This window comes from Rutilus rutilus, assembly GCF_951802725.1.
Source record: "Rutilus rutilus genome assembly, chromosome: 7".
Lineage (NCBI taxonomy): Eukaryota > Metazoa > Chordata > Actinopteri > Cypriniformes > Leuciscidae > Rutilus > Rutilus rutilus.
The window spans coordinates 42,384,702-42,402,395 of record NC_140221.1 but is presented as its reverse complement, the minus strand read 5'-3'; the positions used below and the strand labels follow the sequence as shown (position 1 = coordinate 42,402,395).

The 17,694-nt window shown below is 36.9% G+C and overlaps 1 protein-coding gene across 1 annotated transcript in view; it reads right to left on the bottom strand.

Moving 5' to 3' along the window:
* The window catches only part of rtn4r (reticulon 4 receptor), a 77,587-nt gene that overhangs the window by 10,590 nt on the left and 49,303 nt on the right, over positions 1-17,694 (bottom strand). The window lies entirely within an intron of this gene.

Below are 17,694 nucleotides of genomic sequence, written 5' to 3'. Positions count from 1 at the left end.
ATAAAGGACAAAGGCACCAGGAAAAGGTAAAGGGCAGAAGAGAGGGACATTTAGAATAGAAATTGGCTGAGAGTAAAGAGGCAACAGGAAAGGTGACACAGATGAAAGGTGTTGTTGGGACAGAAAGGTAAAGATGGATGCTCAAGGAGAACAGATGCCTGAGGTTTCTGCAGTAACATTGAGTATAAGCTGTGGAATGCAGATGATTTTATTGATGCTGGAGCAAAGCGAAGCAGATCAGGACTTATTTGTGTCTGCCTTCTGTACCACATGCTCAAAGTTTGCCAGATGGTTCATGAATAACAGAGAATCGAGCAGGTTGCGGGAAAAATAAATAAAGGAACGCACGCAGACACTTTGGTTTACTACTGAGGCCAGAAACATACTTAATGCAAGTTCACAAATGCAAATAAATGCTAGGCCAACACATTCCCATTATACAAAAGTAAAAATACTTCTTCTAAAAGCAGCTTAATGTGGATAGAGAACTGTAAGTAAGCCATTTTAGGTTGAATTCTCAAATTTCCATATTTCATATACAGCTATTTTTACAGATTTTGATTTATTTTGTGCCTCTAGGGGGCAGAAATGACACACTTCACTTTCTTTTCGCATTTCCGTGATGATAATAAACCTCAAGGGGGAGCTAGTGTTACCAAGAAGTGTTGTTTAGGTAGCATCTATAGACTCTTAAAGGGGCTATATGTAAGATTTTATTTATTAATCGCTTTTTTTATTGCCAACGTGTGAACAGCTTATTACAAAATCTAAAAATCGCAACCTTCCATGACTTCCTGTCTCTGTCATTTTTGTTGTGTTTATTTCGTTATTGAGAAGAAAGCATGCATGACAAATTTACATATTCATTTAAATGTCGCTCTTAGCAGCGTGATTGATGTCTGGAAAAAGAACTTCGCAGTGATATCGAGGCTAAATCACGTTCAGTCTCTTGAACGTCACTTGAGCAGGAGCAATAAGTTGCTGGCTGCAGTTCACTTAACGGCCACCGGTATCGCCAATAACAAGGGTTTCTGAATTCTACAGCTCCTTTCAAAATTATAGTATTGGCATAAATGGGTCCATGAAGAACCTTGAACATCCATGGAACCTTTCCATTCCACAAAAGGTTCTTGAGAGTGGAAAACATTTTTTTTTTTTTTTTTTTTGGTTTTTAAAATGTTCACTAAGAAAAAAAAGAAAAATCTTTTAGGAACTGTCCACTTCTTTGGGGAAGCAAAAGTGGTTCTTCTATGGTATCACTGTTATTTTTAAGAGTGTATGAATGTTTAAAAGATCTATCTTACTCAACAATATTTTGTTCAATGCTCTACCATCACAGTAGTTATGTATTTTATTTTTAATATCTGAAAGAGAGAAAAAAAATCAGGATTCTTTGATGAATAGAAAGTTAAAAAGTACATTATTTTTTAAATATAAATCTTTTGAAACATTTTGAATGTCTTCACTGGCACTTTTGCTCAATTTAATGCATCCTTGCTGAATAAAAGTATCAATTTCTACAGCATTCTAATACATTTAGGAACCAACAGACATGAAATTGAGCTTAGAGGCTAAAAGCATCTGTTCATGTAAGATTGTACATTTTGTTTCAGGGCTGAGACTGCTGCGTTTAAATTGATGGATTTTCTATAAAGACACCGTAAATAGTAAACTTTAATGTGAGTGGTTAATAAAATAAGACTTTGGAAGGTACGGTTTCAGGTCCAAACCACTTGACCCAATCTGATTAGTAGCCCACGTATTTAAAAAATACGAATAATTTGAGTACTTCTAATAACACTTTCCAATTCTCTCAAAACAATTCCCATTGCTTAACTCTGAATTTCCCTCCTCCCACCCATGCAATCCACTTCTCTTGCTAACAATTATGATTTCCCATTTCTCACAAGCCCACATGCTCCACCTGGATTATGAGCCAAAATAAACACAAACCAAACACAAGTATAATCATATTATATTCATAACTATTCCCAAAGCTTCTTCTTAAGTCAGCATAGTCATACTAGTTTTAGTACTCAGAGGCTAGTAGCGCAGAACACTCATCATTCACAAAGTATTACAAATTCCCTGCTGCTTAAAGACCCCTTAACATGTCGTTTTTTTATTTTTTTATTTAAATAGGCGATATCTTTCGTCTACATCACAGCTTCGAACCATGATTTGATGGTGGTACTTAATCATTCTAAGCATTTGGATAAGAAATTTTGTGCATTTTTTTTCCTCTAAGAAAAAGACAATACATTTTGAATATTTTGTTAATCTGTATAGAACACTAGAGCAGTGTTATTTAGAATTTTTGTTTATTTTATTATTAATACTTTGAATTAGCTTTTGTTTTTATTTTAAGTTTTCATTTTAATTTTAGTTTACGTTTTAGTCACCTGTTATGCATTTGTGTATTTATATATATATATATATATATATATTTCAGTTTAGCTTTTCTATTTTTTTTTTAAGTTTTAGTACTTCAACTTATTTTACTTCAGTTAGTTACAATACACTGTATGCATGTGTATACACACAATATATACTGTACATACATTATACATTTATATAGTTTTAGTTAAGTGTTAATAACAACACTGCACTAGAATATCAATGCTGTAGGGTTAGGGTTAGGTTAGGGTTAGGTTAGGGTGGTTAGGGTTAGGGTTAGGGTGGAAATGTGTATGCATGCAGTTCTGTTTAATAACAGCTAGAGCACCAAAAGTTACAGACTGCAGCTTTAAACTATTAATGCATTTGATTATGCTTTCAGATATAGATACAAATGTAATACTCTCAGCTCTGTTCAACATGTTTAAATCCATTATGCAAAAAATCCACAATTTTCTCCTCAAATCAGCACTGAAAACGCTAAACAAGTAGTTTCTGTCTGGACCCACTCATATGTTTCCATGCTAGATGATTTTGGGATTACGTCACGCTACATCAGTACATAAACCACACCATACTTTTCATGTACCTCGGATCCAGGATATTTACTTACTACAAAGACACATTTAGTTTCAGATAGCTAACCCTGTGGACAGATCCGTCAACATAAAAAAAGGCTCCTCTACGCCTCCGTTCCAATGAAAAAATAAATAAATTCAGCGACGCGCCAAACGCGCTGCTTTCATCACAATGTAAACAATTTATTTTCTGTGAGTCGAGACGTGAGCTGGAAATCCCCCAACTTCACCGAGACTGACAGTGGCATCTTTTAGGTGCCTAACTTAATGAGATCCTGGACTGGCGGATAAACATTCTAATTCAGTTTTGGGAGGCAAAGTGATTCGAAATGCAGTCTAGAGTAGAAACATCTGCGAGCTTAAATAGCTGCACGTTGGAAGCAAATTGAAAATTGGCTTGGCGTACAAAGCGCTGTCATTCATTCAGGCTTTTCTCACCCAATATATAAACACGAACATGTTTGTTGCTGGAACTGTATTTCCACACCTTTAATTACAATGGAAAAAAATCCTTCAGTGCAACAGTGCTAGAAAGCAGCGTTTTCTCTGCGCATTTAATCTTGATTACAGATAACTGAGGACGGGCTGTCATCTAAAGAGGGTCATCAGCTGGCCATTATCTTGAGTACACAAATAACACTTTTATCCAAATAAACGGCTGAAAGTGGCTCTAGCTGCAACCGGAGGGCAGGACAGAGAAAATTAGAATGAATCGCTTGCTTGCTAGTCTCATTTTAATAACTATCCATGTACATTTTACTCTGTAGTCAGCAATAATTCCTTTCCTCATCTCTCACGTTGATGTAATCGCTGAGTATTCCTTGTTGGTACATTTATTATGCAATATCGTAACCCATAGTTCATATAGTAACAGGCCTTGTGGTGTAGCTTCCACCTAGAGACCAGTCCAACCTATTTTAAAGGCCCTTTTTAAAACATTTGTATATCTTTAATTCAATAGTCAATGTTTCTTTCACCAAACACAGTCAACTCAAGTTTTGCATGAGAATTTTTGCTCTTGAAATTAAATATGGCTGTTGTACCTTTAAAGACTCATTATGTAAATGACCTCTGTTGTGACTGGCGAAACCTTTTTCATGTGAAATGAGCAACAATGTTAATCCCTCCCCTCCAACCACCTGCCATATAGACATTTTCTACACTCCAATCAATTCCTGATGATAAAAACATGGCCCACCATACACTTTTTATTCCTCGTTGAATATCCAATTTCTACGGAAGCTTATATCCACCACAGAATAAATTTTTTTTTTTTTATATTTCGATTATTTCCTCGATTTCCTTCGATTTTTTTCTCAGAACTTTGAGTTTTTAAAAAGTCACAATTACCTTTTTTGTGTTTTTATTCCACTTTGTGAAAATAAGCTTCCGTATATACTTCTATCACATTGTGAATCTAAAATGGGTTGCAAATGTTTACTTTAACGTGGCACCAATATCAGGATTATTTCTGAACTATTACTAATTTTTGCAGCTTTTGGAGGTTCAAATCCCACTTATTAGTCCCTATTGAAACGTTCCATGCTCTTTCATTGGACTCAGCAAAGCTACTCTGCTTGCTCACACATATATAAATTATATTTCACATCATTACCTTTTTAACCTTCTTTTCAAGCTGTACTGGACCGTTAATAACCGTAGTGATAATATTTCACTCGTTGTATCCACCTGTAGCAGTCAGACTAACACAAGACTCAATGACGACCTCTCAAATTTCGATGAACTCTGGATAAAAATAGCTGAATGGCACCGTGGAGCTGTCAACTGTCAATATTGAGCTTCTGTGATTAAGTGTTTGAACGGCAGCGTCTCGCTGTCTCGCTCTGTGGTCAGCAGTAGGTCAGATGATATGGCTCAGATTCTTCACAGACACAACACCGTATAGATGTGCAACACAAGCTTTCTTTTGTGCGTTTCAGTGAAAATCATCTGTTCTGGAGATACAAGGGTCTCTTCAGAACACACTCCTGTGTTTTGGCACTGTAATACATTCTGTTTGTGTGTGTGTGTGTGTGTGTGTGAGTGTGCGTCTAGTTATGGTGCTTTAAACCCTGACAGTTTATTTTCTGTCCTTGGGATAAAACAATGGATTTGTCCCTTGTTCTACATGCTGGAAATCAACCACACCATGTAAACGTGTGACTAAAGCAGTCCTACATTTCTCTGGGATTTTAAAAATAGCCTGCATCACAGACACACTAAAATACACAAACAACAAAGGATTTTCTTAAAGGCATGCTGGCATTTTATCATTCTGTCAGTTTTTAGCTTGGTGCATACATTATGTAACTCATGCGACTAGATAATCCATATTCTGCCAGCGGAGACCCAGTTTCTCTGGTCTCTGTAGGAGGAGGAGGGGTGCATGACTTTTGCATGACTTTGCTCAGAATGACACGTCCTGCTGGCATATGTCAAGTGTCACAGCTCAGCCTGTATTTCACAAGAGCAGCTAAAAAAAAAAAAAAAAAGACAAACACTGGGAATCTAGATTGACACCTACTAGCTGATAGTGGTGGTTAGCACTGATAGAAAATGATAGAGCGAGAGAAAATGCAGTGGTATCGAAAAAAGTAGTCGAAAACCATTTATACGTGCAAATGCGTTAAATGATCTAGGAATGATCTCTTTTCACATGAGAAATCATGAACAAGATCTATTTAATATCTAAATTATTTCTTCTAGATGGCATTGATTAAATGAAGAGCAACGTTTTTTTTTCTCCTGATCTATCTATCTATCTATCTATCTATCTATCTATCTATCTATCTATCTATCTATCTATCTATCTATCTATCTATCTATCTGTCTATCTATCTATCTATCTATCTATCTATCTATCTATCTATCTATCTATCTATCTATCTGTCTGTCTGTGTGCGTGTGAGCAAGTGGTCCTGGTAAACCCTACGTTATGAGGACAAAATGTCCCCACAAGGATGGCAATATCTGGAATCCTAGTTCTTGTGGGGACATTTTTGGTCCCCATGAGGAAAGCAGCTTATAAATCAGACTAAATGATTTTTTTTGAAAATGTAAAAATGCAGAAAGTTTTTTTTTTTTTGATGGGTACGTTTAGTGTTAGGGGATAGAATATACAGTTTGTACAGTATACAATTCATTATATCTATAGAAAGTCCCTGTAAAACATGAAAACACAATGTGTGTGTGTGTGTGTGTGTGTGTGAATACACTATAAAACATGCCAAATCATGCAGACATAATAACTGATTTTTGCTGCAAGCTTTTTGTTTTTCTCAGCATTTTTTATGCATAAAAAACAACACGTAGATGTAGTGTCTTGTTTGCCAAAAAAAAATTGTCAGATAAATTCCTTGACCAACTTTAGTGTTTTGTTTTTCCTACATATTTAGAATATTATAAAATATAAAAATACGAATTTGTAGGGTCATAAAAAAAACAATATCGCCTCCAGACATCACTTTTGACCACTACTGTTGAAAATCCCATTTGGGATTCAACTTGTTCTGTCTTAATATACCAGAATCTGTTTCATAACAGCTTCTGTTTTATGTATATGTTTACTGTTCATCAAGCATTAGGCTACTCTGACACAAAATATCTGGAAAAGTCACAAGAGCATGAAGTAAGTAGAGCCCATTCATCGCATATGCAGCGAATTAAGAGTGAATAAAAGTGCATTCATCGTTATTAACCAGAACCAGAAGAGTTTATTCATCGTGTGTCTCTCAAAATGAGAGTTTGGAAGGCTTAAGACCTGCGGTTGCACACAACTACTAAATATTTCATAGTCAGACATTGACTTGTCAGGAACTGTCTCATCAGTTTAACATTTCGATCCCTTGTGTTGACTCGCTCTGAGGATTTGTAGCTGGCTCTAACTCTGTATTTGCCAGCATTAAGAGTTTTTCATTCAAGATTAAAAGTACTTTGATCATTTAATTTGTTTGTTTGGAGAGCTTAGAATGCAATGATGAATTTGCAAGGATTTTTTACAAGAAACTTTTAATCGCATACAACCATACTGTTCTTTCTATTTCTTCAGTGTACTATACATACTGTGGACTGTATGCACGGAATGCCACACATTTGCTATAACGAGCAGTATACAACAGAACACACTGTATCCCACAATGCAATGCACATGACTTGACCTTCCACTTCCACTGTAACAAATAAACCATAAGTTACTCTAAAGACTTAAGATATACAAAGACAGCACACTCATAATACATGGAGAACGGGAGAAAATTCAACACGCAATATGCCAGAATAAGTCCCGCCTTCTAAATAAAAGAGCCAATCGCTGATTGGTTAAGTCATCGCGTCACTGCAGCTGCCGTTTAGAAGCTCCAGTTTATAGAATGACACTTAGGACTGCACATGTGCATTGGTGGATCTAGCCTGAAAAACCTTTATTCAAAAAATATGCATTAAACTGATCGGAAATTACAGTACAGACATTTACAGTATAATGTTAGTCTTTATACTTTATATTCAACAGAAAATGTATCACAGTTTCCACAAAAATATTAAGCATCACAACTGCTTTTAGCATTGATAATAAGGAATATATCTTGAGCAGTAAATCAAAATATTAGAATGATTTCTGAAGGACCATGTGACTCTGAAGACTGGAGTAATGATGCTGAAAATTCAGCTTTGACAACATAGGAATAACTTAAAATATATTAAAATAAGAAAACAGTAATAATATTTCACAATATTACTGTTTCTACTGTATTTTTGGATCAAATAAATCCAGCCTTGCTAAGCATAAGAGACTTCTGTCATCAACATTTACACATTTTAACAGTAGTGTATTCAACTTTCAAATTCATTTCAAATCCACATGGTGCTTGGTAAGAATAAACAAAGCCACACAAAAATACGTAAATATGTAACATATATAATATCAAATATTCAACAGTTCTAGGATGTATAAGCAATGGAAGATTTTAAGATAAAAGTTACCTCAGGGTCATAAAGTCTCATAAACAGCCAAATTAGATATTCGAAGTTACCACTGTATGTTTGGGGAAAACCCTACGAATAGCGTCCCCTTTCCACAGTGCCCTTCAAAAACGCCACCTGTCTTCCCCCAAAGCCCTTCCTTTGTGTATTCAATCTGATTGAAGGCTCTCTGTGAGATCCTCCCTTAATTATACGGCAAATGAGCCATCACAACGCCATTAAAATGATGCTCTTTTTTTCCCTTGCATTGACTAACTGTCTTCCCCCGTTTTCCCAGAGCTTTTATTAGCAATAAAATTCAATTTTGCGTTTCCAGGTTGCCAGCCTAAGGGAGTAAAAATGCATTACCCCAGACTGAGAGAAAGTGGGAGCTAATGATTCAGCTGCATACAATCCAAGAGGCTTTCCATCATCACTGCTGAATTATTAGCCTGATGCTATACAGCATCGTCCTGTCGGTGGAAGTGCGAGAATGCGCGTATATCTGTGAAATGAGAGCGCAGATGACTGAGCAGAACAAGTTAAAGTATGTGTGTCTGTGCTATTTTCAGGAAGATTAATTGGTTACCAACAGCAGTAGATCACAAGGGACCGAGTCAAACGTGTGTTTTGTTCTTCTGTTTTGACATTTACAACAAACAGCAAGTTTAAGCTAGTCAGTGAGCGCATCTCCCAATCTGACCAGCTGAAATGTTACCAGAACACCCTTTTGGGTTGTTCTAACGTGCATTTGGGAATGTAACATGCACCAAACATCTTCTCATACTTGTAAAGAGAAGCGTTTATCAACAAAATACAAGCTTTAAAGGTGCAGTTAATGGTTTCCTGAGAAATGCTGTTGAAAGTGGATCAGACCGAGCACCAAAACACTTGTAGCCTATCAGCAGTAAGGGGTGTGTCCACTCATGAGGGGGAGGTGCCTGTGCTGCATAGCATGTTTGTGAATGTGGGGGCGGGGCTATCAAGATAGGGGTGTGGTCCTTTTGGGTAGGGGCGTGTTTGTTTTGGTGATTTCAAATATCAACAGCGTTTCTCAGAAATCGCTTACTGCACCTTTAAGGGCTCCCTGCAGTTCTCTGTCAAAATAAAAGTTCCATGCTTTAATATTAGAAAATGAATAAGACAGCCATAAGATTAGTATTGTAATTTTACATTGGTAATGTAAAATATAGAATGTAATATAAAAAGGGCCAAGCCAAACATAAATATTAAGTGCTCTTTTTATGGTCTTAACCATTTTAATCTCAAATCACTGTTTAGGAAATTAGCAAGAATTGCACAAATACTGTTGTTTTCTTTAAAAGTTCAAGCTGTGTGGGTAAACTGGGAAGAAGAGTCAGTGTTGTTCCACTCAATGTTAATGACTTCAACAAGTTCATGAGTCGTTGAGAAAATGTCTCCCAGTTCGTTTGAGTTTAACATGAGACCAAATATACACTATATGGTTCAAATCAGACTCTGACCAGGCCAAAACATGAGCCTGTTTAGCACTTGTCTTTATCCTTCTTTAGGAAGTTTCTGAATCGATGCAGCCGGTAAACAAAGCCGTTATGTTAATGGTTTGAGCGTGTATAAAGTAAGGACACAAAGTTGTGAAGGAGCTGACACAGTTATTTAAAGGCCTATGCGAAACGGGTATTGAAAATCTATTGTCTTGATTTTAGTTAGCAAACATAAACCACATTGCAGACATTGTGGATTCAGCACAAACATGCCTCCTCATTTCTGAGCTAGTAGTAAAAGGCTCCCACACTTGACCACTGGATTTCAATGACCTTTTCATTCGCAAATGATTAGTGGAAAGGGGCTTTTTACAAATCATTTTACAGAGCTTGCAGGCCAGATTTCCATTATATGCCAGTACCAATCTTTTGAGTTACTAGATTTCGATGATTACACTGATTACACTTGTTAATGTACAAACGTCTGCATCGATGGCCCCTTAACGGACAGACTAAATGCTCTTATCATGCTGGAGCAAGTGCTCACAAAGACCAATGTCTAGCCGATTCAATATTTTGAAAGCTGAGAAACGGAAAGATTAAAGAATTTGGGGTTGGTCAATTTTTTTTATGTTATAGGAAAAAGAGCTCACCAAGGCTGTATTTCATCAAAAATACAGCAAACACAGTAATATTGTGAAATATTATTACAATTTTAAATAACTGTTTTATATATATATATATATATATATACATGTGATGTAATGCTGAATTTCAAGTCTTCAGTGTCACATGATTCTTCAGAAATCATTCTAATATGCCGATTTGCTGCTCAAAAGAAATTCTTATTATCAATGTTGAAATCATACATTTTTTGTGGAAGCCATGATGTAATCCATTTCTTTGAGGATTAGGGTTTGCATTCACAACAGCCTTTATTTGAAATAGAAATGTTATGTAACATTATAAATCTCTTCAATGTCACTTTTGAGCAATTTAAAGCTCTCTTGCTGAATTAAAGTATTAATTTAAAACTTTTGAAGCCATGCACTACTCACATTTCCTTCAGAAAATGTAACAAATCTAGATTATAGTAGCGTAAACTGTATTGGAGAAAGCAGAAGTTCTCTATAATGCAGTGTGCTGCTGATAAAGCAGACCTGCATCAAATGTGTGTCATCTACAAACAGCTGAGTAATGCTGGCCTCTGCCCTAAAACACTCTAATGAGACACGGGGAGTGAGAGTGTGCTGCTGTAATGAAGTGTGATCTCAGTAATGAGACAAAGGTAGTGTGTGTAGAGAGATGGAGGGATAGGCCCTGTCCCAAATGGCACACTTCATATGCACTTTCGGTCTTGTGGACTTACAATGGCTGCCGCGTGCGCGTGTCCGTTAAGTCCGTGAGACCGTAGGGTGTCCCATTTGTCATTTCAGGCCGAATGAGCACCCCCTTTGCGGTCGAAATGCGCCCCGCGATGCGCACTTTTGCCGAGCCCAGCAGACTTCTTCCCGACAGTCAAAGCGGCATTACGTCACGAAAGTGCGGACTCGTAGGAAGACCACAAGTGCTTAGGGTGCCATTTGGGACAGGACAATAGAAAGAGAGAGAAAGTGATTGTGTGTGTGTGTGTACCTGGTAAACCCTATGTTATGAGGACCAAATGTACCCACAAGGATAGTAATAGTTTTCTGTGATGGGTAGGTTTAGGGGTAGGGTTAAGGGAGAGAATATACAGTATGTACAATATAAAAATCACTATGTCTGAAAGTTCCCACAAAATATGGAAACCTGTGTGTGTGTGTTTGTTTGCGTCCAGGGAATATTAAGGTCAGCCTGCAGTCAAGTTCATTTTGGCAGTGTTTAATCAAATCTTGTTTTCAAGCTTGTACTCTGCCCATATACACAACATGTATTGAAATATTGTTCATAATACATTTACATTTACATTTATTCATTTAGCTGACGCTTTTATCCAAAGCGACTTACAATTGCTATATATATGTCAGAGGTCGCACGCCTCTGGAGCAACTAGGGGTTAAGTGTCTTGCTCAGGGACACATGGGTGTCTCACAGTGGATTCGAACCCGGGTCTCTCACACCAAAGGCATTTGTCTTATCCATTGCGCCACACCACCCCTTTCACCATAATATTATATCAATACCATAATATTTAATCAAACACCATAATATTTAATCAAATTCTAATGAATCAACATTAAGACAACATTAAAAAAATAAATGGTGTAGAATTTACTTTGAAACTATTTTCACTTTAAAAAAACTCCAGCAAGTAACTCATTGAATTGTAATAATTCTTCTTCTTCTTCTTATTATTATTATTATATATAGCCATATTCATAGTGGATTAAAGCAAAACCTTATATGTCCACTCAATCTACTATCCAATTCAATCCTAATGGATAAAATGAAGCTCCACCCTAAATTATTTCCTTCTAAATATTCCAAATATGGCACATTACAGATTAAATGCATTACCAATGCTTTTTCCTGCTGCCTTTCAGATGTCCTCAACTACAGGAGAATCCAAATTGTGGGTGGTTGATTCATCCCCACAAGCATCCATTAATAACTCTGTTGCAGAAGTAAACATGCCCACACTCAAAAACAACCTTCTGTCCATATGCTTCTCTTTCAGTCATTTCTCCAGGAATTGTTCTGTTCAGTCTAATTTATAACCAATCCTCCTTTGAGGTTTAACACATCAATATGTTTGTTTGGACTGTGGAATAAAGGCCCAGAAGAAAAAGGTTTCAAATCTCAGTCATATTCATATACAAGAAAGTTCATTTCGTGGACTTTCTGCGGAGTGACTTTGGACATTTAACCCAAACAAACATATCTGTTCATGTCTTTGGATATGAACAAATTCAGATGAAAACACTGAATCTCATTGCTCATGTTGAAATATGATCAAGAGCAGAACTGCACACACGCCACACGGCTGACTCAGACGCCCTTGAGCGGAACATGTGTTAGAAGTCGTGTTCTCCATCAACACATATGGTGTGAAAAACTCCTTTTTGACTAAAATCTAGATTAAGCTTCCTCCTTCCTCCTTGTACACATAATTATGATGAGAGGAAACATGAGCAACACCAGAACAGCATGACACACGGCCTTTAGCAACACCTAGACATGCTATCAGCTTTCTTATAAATCAAGCCGGAGACTCCTAATTATCATACAGGGAATTCGATTCTGGTTATGGTTTCATTTCACAGTTATGTTTTAAGTTTCGACATTATCTTTGGAGCCTTTGGAGAAATAAAAAACACAAATAGCACTAGCTATAAATTTAACGTATGTGCATAATTGAAATATTGCACCAAAACTTCCATCCGATGTGTTCAAGAAAACAAAATCTTCACTTTAGTTTGTTCAAAAAATCTATTATAAAAATGGAAGTTGCTGCAGTCGAGAAAGCCACTGGTGCTCTTTTTTATTGCATTATAAATTACTTGTGCCTTTCATTACAGAATGATCAAACCAACATTTGAGATGCTGTGCTATTGCATTGCATTATGCACGTCTTCTTATTGGAATAAAAGTTAGCCGGCTCAATTGAGTGCATATGCTTTTTATGCAGTTTTTTTATATCTTGGTGTTTCCATCCTGCATTTTTTATGTGATATCCCAAAATGTTGCGTAAAAATCAGCCCGTTCTCATCCCAAGGCGTCATATACTGACGCTTTTGACATTTCGTCTACATCGAACGCACATGGCACCCTTTAGCGTCAATATGAGACGCAGATAGAAATGGGCCAGAAGGCGCCTCCTAGCGGTCTAACCCTAACCCTACCCCAGACCGAACAAAGCTCTGTGCGTGTCATATTGACGCTAAAGGGTGCCATGTGCGTTTGATGTAGACGAAATGTCAAAAGCGTCAGTATATGACGCCCTAGGATGAGAATGCGTTGGTAAAAATAGGTGGATGGAAACATATCTACTGTCATTAGGGATGTGCCCGAAGCCAAATACAATGTTCATAAAAGGAAATTACACATTTTACGGAGCCCCCAAAGAGACATGGTGTTGGAAAAAAATACGAGATGAGAGGAAATATCATTTATATACAGTATATAATTTGTGTGAATCAAGGAGCCACTATTCTGTACATATGCAGGATATTGAAATCGCTTGCTTTTCACTTTAATTTTCGAATTCACAAATCACACGTACTCTGTGTATAGGTAAGTAAAATCTGATGTACTGTAATGTAACCGACTACCACAGCAAGCATAACCATGTCCCTTTAGGGGCTCCGTAGAATGCGTTACTCATTTTCCGTGCCTTTCCGAATTCGGATTTTTCACATCCTGTAATTTTATTGTCAACATGAACACTGGACTCATTTGTGCCTAAGAAATAAATGTGGATAGAATAGTCAAGATTATTTGGTCTTTGAGAAATGTTTTGAAATGTTCAAGAGATCTCATTTATGATTTTTTTTTTTTTTTTTTTTTTTTATGTGGCAAAAAAACATTTCTTCAAAAAACTTCAGTTCCTTACCCAGCTGTTTCAACAAAGCAACAATTTTGCCTTTTCAAAACGACTCAATGGCAGGCCAACTATTCCATCATATCTCACACGCTCATGCTCAAGTTATCCAGGTGACCAAGCAAGCCACGTTTAAAAATAAAGGCACACAACACTGCTCTACAACTAGAAAATATAGTTTTGATCGATCAGATTTCTCAACTACATCTTATGACAGGAGAGTTTGGCTCAAATATGCTCTGATTCAGAGGAAATCTATATAAAATCAATCAAATTTCAACAAAAATAGTTTGAAGCGTATTTTCTCCTGTAAGACTGTTTTTTTCTGATTCAAAGGTTTGTTCAAATCTAATCAGATATTCAGATAAAATGCAACAAAATGCATAAATGAGGGAGATTCACCATTCTAACAATGTTTTCTAGCCTTGCAAAGTGTTCGAGTAGTTTTTCTGCCCTGCTGCAGTAAAACAACAACATCCAGTCGGAACAAATGTGATGCTTAAATTAAAACTGAAATACAGTGTGATTTTGAACCAGTGACATTTGGGGCGGAGCTCCACCAGCACAGTGCAACAGAAATAGAAACCGAGTGACCTATAAAACTTGTCTGATTAGAGCAAAAACTATATCGGCATGCAAGAGATTTATTGCTTGTCACTTTACAGCATCATGCCTGGCTAAGACAAGGTGTAAGGAAGCTCAAAATGAGACCTGAGAAAAGAATGCGCACAACTCAAAGGCAACAGTTGTGAATCATAGCTGGTAATAGTGATGTGTGTTAGTATTCAAGAGATCCCCTGGTTGTGCGGTTGAGGATGTTGGATTGCTCACACCGATGCACAGATAAGCCAAACACTGTTATCATCCGTAGATTCTAGCTCAGCCCTTACTGATCTATTTCACTTTACCAAGCGTAAACACCCTGGAGGCAAAATGACCTGAAAAAAAGCAAACTCCTTTCATCTCTTCTCAGTTTTCTGCACAGGCTGCAGGGTGCATTAAGTCTAGGCCGTGCTTTTACACACTGGTTTGCCGCAGTTTCGGTGCCCCAAGTTTGAATCATCACAATTGGAGCCTTAATGTGTGTGATGTTTCAAATCTGTTTGTCTGCACACTGGATATGGTGCTCACTAAGGCAAAACATTGAAGTTTAAGTATCAAGTCGAGTCACCTTTATTTATATAGCGCTTTATTCAAAGTAGATTGTTTCAAAGCAGCTATACAGTGATAACAGGGAAATTATGCAGTTTTTTTGTTCAGCTGAAGTCAGTTCGGTGTTGATTCAGTTCCGTTATGAAGATCGTCAATTATTACATTAGTTCATTTCATCTATAAAGCAGTTCTGCAAAAAAATTATGCCATCGTCCAGCTCAGTTCAGTCCTCATTGTTGGATATTAAACAACTAAACAAGCCACAGGCCACAGTGGCAAATAACCCAAACTCCATCAGGTGACAGAATGGAGAAAAATACCTTGGGAGAAACCAGGCTCAAACTTATGGCAAACCATTTGTGCAACAGAAGCGATGACGCAGCAAGCACAGCTCAAATCACGCAGCTTGTTGAGATGACATCTGATGTTGATTTTTGAAGCAATCAGATTTACGATTTGTGCCTGACAGATGATAAAACCGGGACCAGAATTTCATAGAAACATGGCTGGACTCTTTTTGACTTGGGCCAGCAAGTAAAAACAGCAACCACCCAAGAACATTCTAGCAACATGCTGGCAACCAACAACAATGCAACACATAGAATTGTGATATTCGACAGGCTCAGCTATTTTTTTCTTCTTCTTGGTAACACTATATTTCCTACTTTTCTACTAACTATAAGTAACTATGCAACTGCATACCAACTACCAGTCATTAGAGTATTAGTAGAGTGTCTGCTTAATATCTGCTAACACTTTATTTTGATGCTCCCCAACAGACATTCGACTAACTATAAGTAAATTTGCAAGTACGTCAACTTATTCTACTAATCCTAACCTAACAGTCTACTAATACTCTAAATGAGAGTTAGTTGACATGTTGTTGCAAAGTTACTTAGTAGAATGTAAGTGGACTACACACACACACACAATTATATTACTATAGATGTTTAACAGAGGCAGTTCAGTTCTGCAGGGACATCAAATGTGAGGAAGCAGGGTGGCATCGTTTGTTGAATGACTGTCACTATGATCAATGAAAGGGAAAAAAAAGGGGTTGTAAGGGAATGGAGAGAGGGCAGAAAGGGTGGGAACAAGGATATGACAATGATAAAGAGCTCAAACACCATACAGTGAGAAGGTGAGGGAGAAGGAAGGGAAAACAAGGAAAGTACAACGATAAAGAGCTCAAAAGCCATACAGTGAGAAGATGAGGGAGAAGGAAGGCAGAAACAAATGGCCGTGTGAAAATACCCTCCTTCCTATGCTGGAATATGTCATGGAGGCAGCAGGCAGGCTTAGAGTCCCAACACTTGAATTCAATCAGCCTGCGTGCTGAATCCCTTCCAGAGAGGGATGTGAGAGGCACAACCATCTGTCTCTGCTCTGATGTTTCTGCCGTCCACGCTGTAAGCCAGCAATTACAAGGCAAAGCGGCAAGCTGGCCTGGGCCGACATAGGAGCATGGACAAGCCTCCCCCACCCTTCTTCTCTTATCCTTTTAACAGGCCTCTCAACCACTTAGTAGAACACACTAGTTAAGAAATCCTGTCAAAAAACTTCTGTATTTCTGTATCTCTACTATTAAATGTGATGCATTTGAAATGTGGAATGTGTTCCAACGTTTGAGCTCGGTAATAATTTTGTTTTTATTTTTAAAAGTCTCTTATGCTTATCAAGACTGCTTTAATTTGAACAAAAATACAGTAAAATAACTGTTTTCCATATGAAAATATTTGTAAAAAATTAGACTTCAGTCTCACATGATCCTTCAGAAATCATTCTAATAGGCTGATTTGCTGCTCAAGAAACATTTCTTATTATTATCATTGCTGATAACAGTTAATATGAAGAGTTCAGATGCAAAAGCCTCTAAGTGCCAGAAATTTTCTTCTAGAATGATAATTTTTATCAAGCTTGTATATTTAAGTTCAGCAATTTCACTTAAATGTCAATGAAAATAACCTATTAATTGTCATTTAAGTGAATTTACTGAACTTAAATACACGAGCTTGATAAAAATGATCATTCTAGAAGAAAATTTCAGATGGCACTTAGAGGCTTTTGCATCTGAACTCTTCATATGCTTAATATTTTCATGGAAATACATTTTATTTCAGGTTTATTTTAAGAATAGAAAGTTCTAAAGAACACCTGAACTGTCACTGTTGCTGAATTTAATGCACCCTTGCTGATTAAAGGTAATATTTTTTTATCTTTCAAAAATCGTACAACTAAAGAAAACTCTTACTGATCCCAAACCTTTGAATGGCAGTGCAGAAGAATACCTTTGTCGTTTTAGGATGTAATGAGCCATAAACATGTGGGTTTGTATTTCATGATTTTTTTCAAAGGCAGGCATCAAGCATTACTGCTTGTTTAAGGCATAAATCAAAGAAAAAGTTTATGCTTGAAAAAAGAAAAAAAATGTGAAAGGGGTACAAAAAAATAATAGGCTTCTAGCTTAATGTAAGATGTGTTATTTGCAAAAATTGCATTATTTTGCTTATGTAAACGTACATTGTACAAGGATGTTCAGACTGAAAAAAAAACAAGACAAAATACTGATTAAGAAAATGCCGAACTTAGGTGTGGATTGTAGTATGAAAGCAATCTGGCTCATGGA